This window comes from Rhinolophus sinicus, chromosome 17 (genome assembly GCF_057876585.1).
Source record: "Rhinolophus sinicus isolate RSI-liver-muscle chromosome 17, RSI-T2T, whole genome shotgun sequence".
Classification (NCBI taxonomy): Eukaryota; Metazoa; Chordata; class Mammalia; order Chiroptera; family Rhinolophidae; genus Rhinolophus; species Rhinolophus sinicus.
Genome location: NC_142517.1, coordinates 107,551,776 through 107,565,280, shown reverse-complemented (window position 1 = coordinate 107,565,280; position 13,505 = coordinate 107,551,776). Strand labels below are relative to the sequence as shown.

The window sequence follows — 13,505 nt, the reverse complement described above, 5'->3', positions numbered from 1 at the left end:
ACTGCTTGCTCCCTATATATAACTGTGTATTTTTATCCAAGTGAAACCAGAAGAAAGTGAGCATCTCGGGAAGGCTTTAGGGAAAAGGCATCATAAAAAGTCAACGTGTGGCTTGAGGGATAGACGTGAAGAAAGAGAGTCTATCTTATATGTGGTGGTTCTCCCATGAGTTAGTGTTTAATGCAGCTGAGTGTGTACAAGAAATCCATAGGGCATTTTTTGGTAATTTTATTAACACCTAACTTATTTAGAGCAGTTTAAGGTTCACAGCAAAGTCGAGGGGAAGGCACGGAGATTCCCTGTGCACCCCTTCCTCCACTGGTGCACAGCCTCCCCCATTATCTATATCCCACACAGAGGGGTACATTTGTTACAGTTGATGAACCTACATTGACACATCACAATTACTCACATCCATAGCTTACCTCACAGTTCATTCTCGGTGTTGGACATTCTATGGGTTTGGACAAATGTGTAATGATCTACGTACACCATTATAGTACCATCAGAGTACTTTCACTGCCCTCAAAATCTGCTGTGGTGTGCTATTCATCCCTCTCTCTCTCCTAACCCTTGACAACCACTGATTTTTTTACTGTGTTCATAGTTTTGCCTTTTCAAGAATGTCATATAGTTGGAATCCTACAGTATACAGTCTTTTCAGATTGGCTCGTTTCACTTAGTAATATGCATTTAAAGTTCCTCCGGGGCTTGGTAGCTCCTTTCCTTTTCATGCTGAATAATATCCCATTGACTGGATGGACCATAATTTATTCATTTACCTACTGAAGGACATCTTGGTTGCTTCAAATACAGAGGGTTTTTAATGGTGGTGAGTTTTATTCTCTTTCTCTCAAAACCCAGCAGTCAGAACCATCTCCTCCAGCCCCTAGGTACCTCACAAAGTTACTGCCCAGCCACAACAATTAGCAGCACAGCAGAACTCCAGGACTCAGAATATAGAGCAACGGTTTGAATCTACATTGTCTAGAAAAAAAGGTTAGCATGCTACTCTTGGACCACCTGTGGCCCTTTCCTAACTTGGTATTCTGTGTTTATTTTACTAATGACATATGTTTATTTCTTCTCTTGTGATTGTAAGACCAATGTGAAAATTTGAAACACTCAGAAGAGTTAAAATATTAAATATTACTCAATATTCTGCTACTCAGAAAAAACTTAACATTTCAGTGTATATCTTTCCAATTTTTTGAGAAAGAAAAACCTCTTTGTATGTAGGTTTCATTTGACTTTTTAAAAATTTATAGCTCATGTCTTTGAATATTCTTCAAAAATATGATCCTTAATGATATTTACCACATGGCTACACTAGAGTTTATTCTCTACTTTTGATGTTTGGGATATTTCTAAAGTTTTCTATTATGAATAATACTATGAGAAATGTCTTCATTCATAAAGCTTTTCTTTCTCTTTTTTCTTTTCTTTCTTGCACATCTTTTAGTTTTTTGGCACCCTTTGTATATACATATACATGTACATACATATATATATATATATACATATATATATATATGTATATATATATACATATAATCAAACAATGTTTTTAGTCTCTGATTTTCTTTTTAGTTTTGTTTAGAATGTTTTTTTAATAAAGAAATTTTAAGTTCTTTGCATTAATTCTTTCTCTTATGAGCTTATTTGCTTTGATACTTCTGAAATTTAAATCTTTAAATCATCTGGAATCTATCTTTGTGAAATGTGATATAGAGATCTAACTTTACTGTTCAGCAACAGATGGCCATTGTACCAACATCATTCACCAAAAATATTTTATTTACCCACTAAATTTAAATGTTATTTTTGAAATACACATAATTCTTACATGTATCTGCTTCAAGGGTATTGATTCTCTCCCATCAGTGTATCTGCTTACTGAAGCAGTAGAATACTGTTCTAATGATTGTATCATTATAGTATGGTCTAATAACTGGTAGTGAAAATTCCAACGACTAGCTTTTTCCGAAAATTTGAAAGCAATTCTTGCCTACTTGTTCTTTCATATGAACTTCAGAATAACTTAATCACACTCTTTCCCATCCCCAACGTACTGAATCTAATGTATTGAGCCTATAAATTAATTTGAAGAGAACAAACATCTTCGTAATACCCAGGCTTCTTCTCCCAACATGACCCATCTTCTCACTTATTAAAATAGTCAACTTGTTTTTATATAATCAGTAAAATATGTTCAATAGAATATCTTTTCTAAAGGCATAAAATCATGCAGAACTGTGGATTGACCTAAGCAGTCCTGCACCAGAAATCAGGAAACCTGGATTCCTGCCCCAGCTCTGCCAATTAGCTGTATGAACTTGGGCAATGAGCCTCTCTGGGCCTCAGTGTTTTTGCCTGTAAAGCTAGGAAGGCTTGAAGTGTCCTCTAAGCTCTCTCCTGCAACATCAGTCTGTGAGTCTATAAATCATGATGTAAAATTTGTATAGCAAGGGGTCCCGCAAAGAAGGAGCACTGGCGCTGTCGCTCAGTGCACGGTCACAAGCGTGTGCAGAGCTGTGGTTGAACATATTCACCCACCACTCCTCAGATGAAAGTCACTAAGAAATACAAGAACTGTATATTATGGAATTAGTTCCATTTCTTACATTTTCTAGCTTTCAGTACTGTGATAAAAACAAGCTTAAAACCACCCCACAATGCCATTGTTGCAGTTCCAAAGCAGGGGTGAGATGTGAGCCCTCAGCAGGAGGAGCTGGGCCTCAGCTGGAGGCATGGAGCCCTGGGCACTGTTACCATTTTGCAAAGCTCCAGGGAAGCAAGACAAAAGAAACAGAGCAGCTTTGAAGGTCCCTGCCAAACTCTTCTTAAGAGCAGCAGGATTAGGAGGAAAATGAGGCTTCTGAGAGAATGACCCAGCATTTAATACCCACTTGGAACCCACAAAACAAAAACACAATCATCTTCATCTCATGATTAAAAAGAAAACATGAAGGACAGTAGCATTGCTTGATCTCTTTAATTGGATTATAAAGCTTAGATGGAATTTTTTTTTGCAACAAAGTGGCCAAAGCTTTATGATGGGACAGAATAACTCAGAGCAGAGCTTCAGGTCCACCCAAAACCTTTCATCCCTAGAAAAATGGGGTTTAATTTCTACATCATAAATGGTTTTAATCTGCACAACTTTTCCTACTGCTTCTGAAACAATTCAGTATCAAGGACAATGGGAGCTCGAACTCAGTTTGGTGGTGGCTGTTAATAGCTCTCATTTGGATAGATATTTTTGAAAGCTTTTTTTTCATTGTCACAAAAAATGAACTGCTGATGCATAAGCAAGTTTTAGAAGAAGAGCTTAATATATTGGCAGATAAAAATATAGCACACTCTGAAGGAATGTATTGTGAACATAAGCCATAAAAATGTTTCAGTTTCTTTTGGTGTTAAGACACAACGTTAGAAACTAGTCAATTTCTGAAGCGTCCCTTGAGGCCATTTGCACATAGGATGTTTATTGCAGGATGGCAGATGTGACTTTGAATAAGTGGAACCAGCTCTTGCAAGTGTTGTTCCATCTCTGTCCTGGCCACCTTCACGCAGTAAGGAAGCTGTGGCCTTGCTGCATTAAGAAAACTGATGCAAGAGATTGAGGGACAGTATCAGGCCCCCACAAGGTTTACATAATATTAACTTAATTTGCAGCTAACTGATGTTCCAGGTTTCTGCAAGGTGAGTCCCCTTAAGGAACTTTTTCAATATCAAAAGGAATAAATGCTTTTGGTCCAGCTCCTGAAATCTTTCTTTCTTTTTAAAGACGGTGTAATATAAATTCACGCTGTTTGTGCACACTGAGATCCTTTCCTGTTTCACCATGGAAAATAGCTTACTGCAAAGCCTCCTTTACAATTGGGTTCTGGGGAAGCATTTTATCACACACCAACGGAGGGGCGTTTCATGTGGATAGAAGAGCGATGAAAATGCTATGAAAATGATGTGCATTGAAAGAGAGGATAATATGCCGAGTTACAAAACCAAAGACAGTTTTCTTAGACTTCGTTACAGATGCAAGAAAGAGGTAGAGTGAGCCTCCCATCCTGCAAACAGATGTTTGTTTCCTCTGGGGGCCCTGGGAAAGGAGAGAGGCAGGGCAAGGCCACAGGTTGCAGCTCTCTGGGACTCCAGATGCAATGTCGCCAGCGGAGGGGCTCCACTCTCTCTTCCTGCTGTCTTGGGGTCAGGTCCCCACGCTTGGCGCGCCCATGAGTTCTACCGCCGGCCTCTTGTCTAGCCACCTTCCGCAGGCTCCCCGTGTTTCTCAAGGGTAAATGTCACCAATTCAGGTTGGCCTCCCAGGACCTGCTGATCTGAACGAGATCGCCCAGTCACACACGCTCACGGCATCCTGCGCGTTTCCTTAGTAGCTCCCACTGCACGGTCGGTGACCGTGCCCTGGCTGTGTGCTCACTGCTTTCTCTGGCGGGCTCTACCCTCGGTCAGGGCTGCTGCTGCTCCCCAGCCCTCGGAACACGCTTGGCACAGAGAAGATGCCCAGCCAGTCCTTGTGACGAATGAGGGAACTCTGCCGTGTTTGAGGAACACTGTCCTTTCCATTCCCCTGCCTTGTCCAGGCAGAATTCTCCAACAGCTTGCTTTCCATCTGTCTCTTTTTTTAACTTTCTCATTCCCCTTCTGGGTCCTTCCATTCTTCCCCTAGTCCATTTGTAACAACTTTATTGGTTTCTTTGTTTTTTTCTCCCATGTTCCTCTAGAAGGAAACAGATGGGTAGAGGATTTCAGATGAATACTGAATATCACATACCCATTGATGAGATCATTTTGGAATTTTCTAAAATTATTCTTCACGTTTACATGGCCAGGGAGAAAATATCCCTGGGTTTTTGAGAATCAGGATGCTGCTGCCAGGTTTAAATCATTGTTAAAGAGACAAAGTCTCACCGGGATAAAGCTGGTGGGAAGTTTTCTTTAGCAGTAGGATATATTTAATAAATAGCACTCACCTGGAGGTGTGCTGGGTGAGAGCTCCTTCTTTTTGTGTGCTTGTGTAATTACTTGTCACTGTATCTAAATGTCATTTCTGTGAGAGCTTATCTCCCTTTAGACATTTACAATAGCGGCCACCTTGGGACGCCAACGGGATTACCCAGCCCAGGAAAGAGCATTTTTAATGGTACAAATGAGATTTCCTCATCACCCTTTAAAATATGTGGGCAAATGTGTCAGAAGGGCGATGTCGTGCCTTGAGCATATGAAAAGCATTCCAGGTAATATTGCCTGCTTTCCTCATTTGATTATCTAATCCCAATTCTCTGGAAAACAAAGCATGTAGGGACTTGGCTCCTTCAGAGAAGCAATCTGAACTCTGTCAGGGTTAAGCCCACCAGGTGGGTATGGAGCCACCTCCAGCACTGATAGCACAAGCTGACTCATTGGATTCAAAGACAGGCACACAGAGCCATGGTACCTGGTAGTTAAATACTCCCTGTTCCCAGTGATATCCAGGGCAATGTGACCCTAAGTCACCTACCCCACTCTCCCACCTTCGTCTCTGCCCCAGAAAGTCTGCCCTGGTGCAAAGTTGCATATCTCAACATTTCAGTGCAGGCATGCAGTTCTGTCAGTAGCCTAGCAACGTGTCAACAGAAGCATCCTCATGCTGGTTAGTTTTCCAAATCATAAATGGTAGTCACAACATTTTGCACTTCAACAGCACAGTCTCCAAGGACGTCACAGTCTGTTGTGAACAGAGAAAAGGAGTCACAGGAGCTGCTTCTCCAGGGATGGCTAGCTCCACTTTACAGATGGCTAACTAGAGCACACAGAGCACAGGGGTGTATTCCACATAAGCGGCAGAACTGCTAGGAAGCATGAGAAACAACTTCCTGCTAACGGAGAAAACTAAACAAAAGGTGCTGTAAACCAGTCCAATATTTTCTTATTAAACTTGACAACTCCTAGGAACAGAGAATGTGCTCTTCATATATTTTGAAAAGTACTAGCCTTCCTGATTGCTATTAGGTTGGTGCAAAGGTAACTGCGGTTTTTGCAATTATTTTTAACCTTTTAAAGTGCAATTACGTTTGCACCAACCTAATAAATTATAGATGAAATCAATGAGTAAGTGGCCTATAATACAGCCTCATGCTAAATAGAGAATCAGCTGTAGGAAAAGTTTGCAAGATGTTGTTAGCTTTCTAAATGTGTGATTATTTTGTGATTGTTTTCTGAAAATGTAATTCATTTCTGATCCAAAGTCAGGTACTGTTGTTTGTCTGCTTTTCTTTTTGCGAATATTGCTGGCTTTAAAAAAATGGTCGCCAAGTTTTTGATACTCCTTCTGTTAAGAGATAGGGTCTTTGTAACCTCCTGTTGAGTCTGCGTGGGCTTATGACTTACTCAACGAAGAGAGTATTGTGCCGGTTATGCTATATGACTTCCGAGGCTGATTCAGAAAAGTGACAGAGCTTCCGCCCCATTCATTGGAACACGTATGTTAGGAGCCCAGGGAAACCATGTAAAAAGTCCGACAACCATGAAGCTGCCATGCTGTGTGTGAGGCTGTGTGAAGGTACTCTGGTTAACCATCCCAGCTGAGCCCACCCCGAGTCATTCCCACCCAGGCACCAGACATGTGAGTGAAGTAGCCACCAGGTAATTATTCTGGCCCCTTAGCTATTCTGTTGTGGAACAGATATTAGCCACCCCTTTTGTGTCCTTTCCAAATTATCTGTGGGAGTAATTAAGTCGTTGTTTGAAGTTTAAGGAAATTTCTTACATAACAATAATAACTAAAACACTAACAGAACCCCAGTTGTTCGTGCACTACTGAATGTTTATGTCCAGGAAGAGAGGCTGTGGCCCTGTTTATTTTGTCTAAGGTAATTATAGTCCTCTCATTTCTCTTACTATATCTTTAGCTTGGGTATGGTGAGGAGATGCAATTCTGGCCAATAAGATGAATGGAGAAGTTTGCTTGGGGCTGCTTCTGGGAAAATTTCCAGTATTCTCAGTAAGAGTTGTAGCATTAGGTTTTACATTTCTACTGTTCTCAGTGCTACTTTTGGATGTTGCTGTATGCAGATGATGCCTACACCTGTAGGTGTCCATCTTAGGACTGCCAGGAGCCGACAGCCCAAGAGGACAACCATACGCTGAAGGTGACGGGTCAAAAAAAAGGGTGGAGAAGCTATGTCCTTGAGGATGCTCAATCCTGGGGATACCTCCATGTTTGGACTTGTGATATAATGCAATTTTCTCATGTTTAAGCTTGTTTTTATTGGGCCTTTTGAGAGCATCAGCCATAGCTTCCTAAGTGGTCATTGATGTTTCAGAGCATAGTTTTTTTCTTAAGATCTAGGTTCAAATCTTGGTTCTGCTACTTATTAGCTATGGAACTTTGAGATGGTCTATTTTTTCATTTGTAAATTTAGGATAAGTTTTCACTACTGAATTCTTGTGAAGATAAAATTATTCACTCAGCAAATACTGAGTACCTGCTGTGTGCCAGGCACCGTGCTTGGCACTGGGGAACTAGCGTTGAGTGAGACTTAAGCTTCCAGCCCTCGTGGCTCCTAGACTTACGTGAAGGAGACAGATAATAAATGAGTAAATGAAAAACATGATCTCAGATAGTGGCAAGCGCTATGGAAATAAAGTGAGATGACATTGCCAAATGCTTAGCACTGGACCTGGAACAATGTAAGCAATCGGTAATGGTATCTATTATTTCCATTACTAAAGTTAATCATATTCACGCCACCATTAGGAAAAGTGAGTGAACTTGAGTGAACTTTGATTTTGGTCTGAGGACTGTAGAAAAATGAAGGGTGTTTATTCCCCAGATTTCCATCTATTAGGGTTAAGTAGTTAGGCCTGTTCTGAAGTTTTACTCCATAGGGTCTTGGAACTGGCTCCCTCCTTGGCTCTTCTCCATCCCATCTGACTGAAGTGTGTGGCTGTTGTGGACAGGGCTCCGTGGGAAGGGCCACCACTGGCTCTGTTCTGAGCCTTGGGAAGCCAGAGCTGTTGACGTGTGTCATATGGAGGTGGCCAAGTGCCAGTATGCACCCAGATTTTCCTGTAGAAACTGCCTGTTGCCTGTCTCAGGTGCCCAACTGTGTGAAGCGGATAGATGGGAAGAACGGCTCCTGGTGCCCACATGCCGAGGCCTTCCATGGAAATACAGGGGGGCTTGTGTTGTGATGAGGCTAGTTTAGCCTTTGCAGCAGCCGTTCTCAATCTAAGTACTCCAAATACCTAGCAATAGGAGAATAAGGACAGAAACCACTCAGTGTGAGTATGGATTTTTGGAGGAAGGCGTGGCCAAGCATTTGTAAAATATCTTTAAATTGTACCAGTGGCCAAGAATGATTAATGCTTGCGATGTGCTGACTTCTACTTCAAAGGGGTAGAGAACATTCTTTCCTAAGTTAGCCTGCTTCGAATCCCCACCATTAACACAACCTGGACCACTTTTTAGCACTGTGTTATCTCTCGATGAAGACATCCTTGTTTACTTTCTCCCTAATACTAGAACTTGTCAGTAATAAATAGTGCTCAAGAGCAGTTTTGCTGTTTACGTACACCTTGGGCTGAGAGTCTGAGCTGAGCTCTTTGTCTGTGTATTGCGGAGCATTACTTATGCTGCATGCTGGCTTGACCCTGGTTATCCTGAAGACTACCCTCTTCTCACATTTCAGCTCTCTGAGCCGGGTTGGAATTCAATCTGGCCGGCTTGCCAGGCAGCCTTTCCGACCTGAGTGAGGTCTTCGGGCTGCTGCTGTCAAGCTCATGGGGAAGGAAAAAAAGTCACGTCTGCCTAGCTCTGGCTGCTAAGCTTCTGAGAATGGCAGCTGTGTAGCCACTGTGTCATGAGGGATGGGCCATGGCCCCTCAACTGTGCAGTCTCACCTCCAAAAAATGCACACGTGTCCCTTTTCTTTTCATGTGAATTTGCATGTGCTCACTGAGGCGTTTCCCTGGAGCTCAGGATGGCGCACTTTTTAAAAAGGGATTCTCGATTCTAAGTGCTTCTTGCAAAAGAAACCTGCTGAATCACCATAGATGGCCAAATACTGTAGCCAGAGCTGGCATTTGATACTGTTTCTGAGGAAGGAGGCCACTGACTGCTCAATCCTTACTCCTTTGTGCTGGGGTCAGGTCGTCTTACTAGGAAGGAAAGTAGGTAAGTAGGTGCCTTCTGGGACCCAACCTGCCACCCACCCTTTTCACCTCCTTCTTTGAGTTATAGATAAAAATACCTGGTCTCTTAAATCAGGCAGATCTAGGTTTGAAAGCTGAATTTGCTGTTTAGACATGGTTTGACCTTGGGAAAGTTACTTAAACTCTCTGAGTGTGCTTTTTTGAAAATAAAGCTAACTCTCAGGGTTGCCGGAAGGGTTAGGTGAACTCACTGCTTAGCACAATAAATGTGCTCAATAAATGTCTCATTTTAGATGTCTCCTTTGAAAATACAAGTGTCACGTCAAGGATTCCTATAATATGACCACTCCCTCATCATCTAATGATAATTAAAGCAAGGATTGACAGGAATTAAGCAGAGAAGGTCAAATTAAGTAGGGAGAGAGAATCTCCTAGGAAATGGGTGAAAGCACCAAAGATATCGATTTTCTCACTTGACAACTTTCCCTGAGGTCAGGCCTTTTAGGGGAAAATAATATAGGCATTTTCCTTAGGGGAAAAAAAAAAAAAAAACAGTTCTAAGGTACACAATTTTCTCACACTTTAGTACCTCTGAACTTTGAATTGGTTTGACAATTTATGGTATCTATAATTACAGTTGGTTTTTTCTGTGGTATATGAAACGAAAACACGTAATTGATGGCATTTTAGCTTTGATGACTATGGTAATACTTTTTACAAGAACAATAATTTTAGGGGTCTCGGGCCTTCATTGGGATCTCATTAGAACGGCACTGTCCAGAACAGGGGCCGCTGGTCACATGTGGGTTCTGAGCACTTGAGATGTGGCTTGTTCACATTCTGATATGCAGCATCAAATACAAGATGCTGATGACTTAGAAGGGAAAAAAAAAAAGCTGAAATATCTCCTTAATACTTTTTTTATTGATAACATGTTAGAATGGTAATAGTTTGGATATACTGGGTTAAATAAACTATATTATTAAAATTGATTCCATCTCTTTCTTTTTACCTTTTTAAGGTGCTTACTAGAAAGTTTTAATTTCAACATGCAGTTAGCTCACTTTACGTTTCTCCTGGACATGCTGCCTTAGTACAAAGATCCCAGAGGTTGTCTGTCGTGATCACTGTGAAGAACCTGGATGGACTTCAGCCCAAAGTTTGGTTCAGATGTCGAGACTGATTATACCACGTATCAAGAGAGTAAGACAAGGTTTATTACTCACATAATGAGGCTTTTTGGGAAGAGCAGAGTAGATCCCAGGCAGGCCCAAAAATGGCTTGAGAGGGGACTTGGCTTGGAGTTTTTATAGTGGTTAGGAGATGGCATTGGGGTGAGGGTTCTTGTGTTGTTGGCAGAGGTTTGAGTGACTTGAAAGTCCCTCACCGGGGACACCGGGGACACCGGGGCTTTCTGTTCAGCTTTCCCAGATGTGGGGCAGAAGGAGGAAGACAAAGAGTGAGGTTAAAAGTGTCAGATCCAATGGGGACTCAGACACAGAAAGGGGAGGTGACTTGCCTAAGGTCACAAAGTCAGCTAGTGGCAGTGCTGATGAGAGAATCCAGGACTCTGGAACCAGAGATTTTTCCTTTCCTTCACAGCACCTCATTGAAACCACCTTGGACAGAAAATTCTCTCTCCAGGGCACAGCCTCCACGTTTTGTGGCTCTGCATGGAAGGAGGAAACACTGAAGGATGACGGGCAGGTGCAGATCAGCCGTCAGAGAGTCTTTCTTGCTGGGGCAGCCCCAGACCAACTTGTCTGATGTTTGCTGAAAAGTTCACTCAGGCAAGTGACTTGAAAAATAAATACTAACTCAACATAAAATAGAAAGGAATTAAGAGTCTTAAAGAAACAACAACCTCCTCCCCCAAACACAAGCAAATCTGTGAGAACAGAGCAGGCATTGTGTACTCACTTGTTTTTGAGATTAAAGTGGCTTTGAATTGAGCCAGGAAGCTCTCACACCTACATTTTGCTTGAGGATTAAAAACTTCCAAGAGTGGTTATTAGTCCAGGGACAGAGTCTTCCCATTACAGGTGCAGAGCTTAAACGCTTTACAAAGAAAAGGAAATAAACTCACTGGGGTTTGCTCTAACACTTCCAGGAGAGTCGTTTTGAGTGTACAGCATGCATTCTGGAAGCCCAAGTACTTAAAAACACACTTGGGAAGGGATTGGTTTTAAAATCTGAATCTTTGCCTGTTTGTGGCTTCTCTGAAGTGTTAGTAGTTTAGTGTTTTCTGCTTATTGTACCCCACAAAAATAAATCTGAATTTGTTTTTATTTTTCTGATTTTCTTCCACCGAGGAAGTAGAGCAACCTTCTCAGTGGAATCACTTTGGATAAAGTCTCAAACAATTACCAATTGCAGCTGACATTTGCTGGGACCCTGAAACATGCTTTATCTGCTGCGTTCCAGGAAGAACAGAGGATTGAAAACCAGACAAAGAGCCCCTCTTATGTCATGGCCAACCAAGAGAATTTCATAAATATTTGCATGTAGAGTGTGGCCAATGGGACACATGGATGTAAAAAGGGAAAAGCTGTAGAGAATACCCAGTCACTCATATTTAGCTTTGAACTGTCTTTTGCTTCATACTGTCTTTCTAATGTGGTAGATTTTATGGTTAAAACAGTATCAACATATATCAAGTTCTGTGCGAAGCCTAGGGTAAGGCAATTTCACATTTGTGATCTCGTCTCTATTGATTCTATGGTTCACTCTCTGAAAGGCTTTATTTATTTATTTATTTTTGCTTGGAGAGGAACACTTGCTACGACCTGTCTTTATTCTGATGCTCAATTTAGTAACTTTTTGGACTGTGAAACAATAAACATTTCTTTAATCATTAAATGGTTAATATTCCTCTAAATATTTACACCCAATTGAACACAACCAATTAGTCAAATTTTAGGACTTTGAGAAGGTATTCCCCCCCAAACTTAGAAACTCATTTGATTAAACCTTTAAACAGCTAATTTTCACAAATCCAACATATCAGATTCTCTAAATTGTCTAATCACTCTAAGAAGGAGATAAAACCCATGGAATATCACAATGACTGCAGCATTCTTGTATTTACACTATTGGTTTACACTAGTGTTAATATTGTTTCTGTCCATGGCCATGTCCTCATTCTCACTCTATTCTTACACCTCCCTGGGCAGCAGTCGTGTTTCCAGGCCAAAGTAGATGGCAGGTTCTGGGATGCACCAGCAGATTTGAGGTCTGGACCTGGAACCTATTTTTTAAGTTCAAGAAGATTTAAAACAGAGCTCTGGTCAATGACACTGGCTGGGTCCACTTTTTAATTTGTTTTTCTGGTCAGTCATGAGATTTTAGGTTTTTGAGGCTTTTGATATTTGCTGTCTTTCTCACTGCCATTATTGATATTGGCCGGGTCTTTCAGTATCATTGGAATATAGCAATGCTTTCCTAGTGTGTCCATTATTATTAATACATGTTTTTAGAAGATTAGCTTTGTGTAGTAAACTCTCTTCTTTGGGCTGTACAGTGGATGCTGTGATATACCTTCGAGCTCTGTCCATAAGGTCAGAGGCATTCATTCCCCCAGTGAGTAGGTATGTTGCCTGTTGATGGCTCATGGCAGTCTTCCTCAGAAATGGTCCTTGGACAAAGGGCGCTGCCTTGCTCAACGGACAAGATGACGTGGTGGTGAAAAGGCCTGATCCCTTTGCCTCAGTATGGGATGTCTCTGAAGAACCATTCCAGTTTTAGAGCTCCCCATGGCTTCAGCTTGGATTCAGCAGCCACTGCATCACAGTTCAGCTTTCCCCCTGCCCGATCCTGCATCCTTAACTTGCTTACAGGAGTTGTTTCCAACAAGACGACTGGATAAACCTCTCTTTCAGAGTTGTTGCCAGGGAGCCCACCTACAAAAGTTGGTGCCAGGCATAGTACTAGGAAGCAGAGTCCACAATAAAATTTTGGGCTGGATCACCAGCCAGGTGGCAATGGAGACCCTATCATTGGTGGTAGCTCCCTTGCATGTGGTATCATGTAATTGCTAGAATGTTACGGGTGGTGAACTGAGATGGGATACTGGCAGAAAGGAATTCACTGACAGATGCAATATCTCAGCATTTGAGAAGTTCAGGGAAAGTAAACATTTTAGGATTATGGAATTGAATGATGGTTAGTTGGGAATATCAAGGCACTGAGAAAAGGAAAGACTGAGGGTGAGTAATCACTAGTTTAAGGTGAAGTGTGAAAAGCAGAGGGCCTCCTTGACACATAGAAAGATTCTCATGTACTGAAGCCAAAGGGCAGAAAAAACTCAACATCAAGTCTAGGACTTAATTATAAGGATGAGGGAGCTCCAG

At 41.6% G+C, this 13,505-nt stretch overlaps 1 long non-coding RNA gene across 1 annotated transcript; it reads left to right on the top strand.

The window, feature by feature from the left end:
* Nucleotides 1–8,935: 8,935 nt before the first annotated feature.
* LOC141567153 (uncharacterized) lies at nucleotides 8,936–12,139 on the top strand. Its single transcript, XR_012489574.2, has 3 exons — nucleotides 8,936–9,178; nucleotides 10,178–10,359; nucleotides 10,759–12,139. It is a non-coding gene; the product is annotated as an uncharacterized LOC141567153 (long non-coding RNA).
* Nucleotides 12,140–13,505: the final 1,366 nt, after the last annotated feature.